Here is a 1,225-nt window from a genome sequence, read left to right on the forward strand (position 1 = left end):
CATTTGAGAATAAATTTGGAATATGTCCTTGATAACAGAGTCCAGCAGGAGGTAGAAACAGGGTAAGATAATGGGCAATTGGAGTTGAAGGGATACAGACTGTGCAACAGGACTAGATACAAAAACTCAAAAATGGACAACACAATAATACCTAATTGTAAAGTAATCTTGTTAAAACACTGAATGAAGCTGCATCTGAGCTATAGGTTTTTGTTTTGTTTTGTTTTGTTTTGTTTTGACTTTACTATTATTACTTTTATTTCTGTCTCTATATTAACATTCTATATCTTTTTCGGTTATGTTGCTAGTTTTTCTAAACCGATGCAAATGTACTAAGAAATGATGATCATGCATCTATGTGATGATGTAAAGAATTACTGATTGCATATGTAGAATGGTATGATTTCTAAATGTTGGGTTAATTTCTTTTTTTCCGTTAATTAAAAAAAAAAAAAAGAGAGAAGGGGTAATTGGAGCTGAAGGGATACAGACTGTACAACGGGACTGGATATAAACACTCAGAAATGGACAGCACAATACTACCCAATTGTAATGCAATTATGTTAAAACACTGAATGAAGCTGCATGTGAGGTGTAGGTTTTTTGTTTTTTGTTTTTTTTTCTTTCTATTAATGTTTTAATTCTTATTCTGTTGTCTTTTTATTTCTTTTTCTAAATCGATGCAAATGTAATAAGAAATGATGAATATGCAACTATGTGATGTTATTAAGAATTACTGATTGTACATGTAGAATGGAATGATTTCTAATTGTTTTGTTAATTCTTTTTCTAATTAATAAAAAAATAAAAAATTAAAAATTAAAAAAAAAAGTGTTTAATTTTGAGGAGTTCCCATTTCTTTCTTTCTTCAGTGATCATGCTTTGGGTGTAAGGTCTAGGAAACTGCCTCCTAATATAAGATTTATAAGATATTTCCCTACATTTTCTTCTCACAGTTTTATGGTCTTATATCTAATGTTTAGGTCTTTGATCCATTTTGAGTTAATTTTTGTACAGGGTGTGAGATATGGATCCTCTTTCATTCTTTTGCATATGGATATTCAGTTCTCTAGGCACCATTTATTGAAGGGACTGTTCTGTCCCAGGTGAGTTGGCTTGACTGCCTTATCAAAGATCAGTTGTCCATAGATGAGAAGGTCTATACCTGAAAACTCTATTCGATTCCATTGGTCGGTATATCTACCTTTATGCCAGTACCATGCTG

This window comes from Tamandua tetradactyla, chromosome 2 (genome assembly GCF_023851605.1).
Source record: "Tamandua tetradactyla isolate mTamTet1 chromosome 2, mTamTet1.pri, whole genome shotgun sequence".
In the NCBI taxonomy this organism is placed as follows: domain Eukaryota; kingdom Metazoa; phylum Chordata; class Mammalia; order Pilosa; family Myrmecophagidae; genus Tamandua; species Tamandua tetradactyla.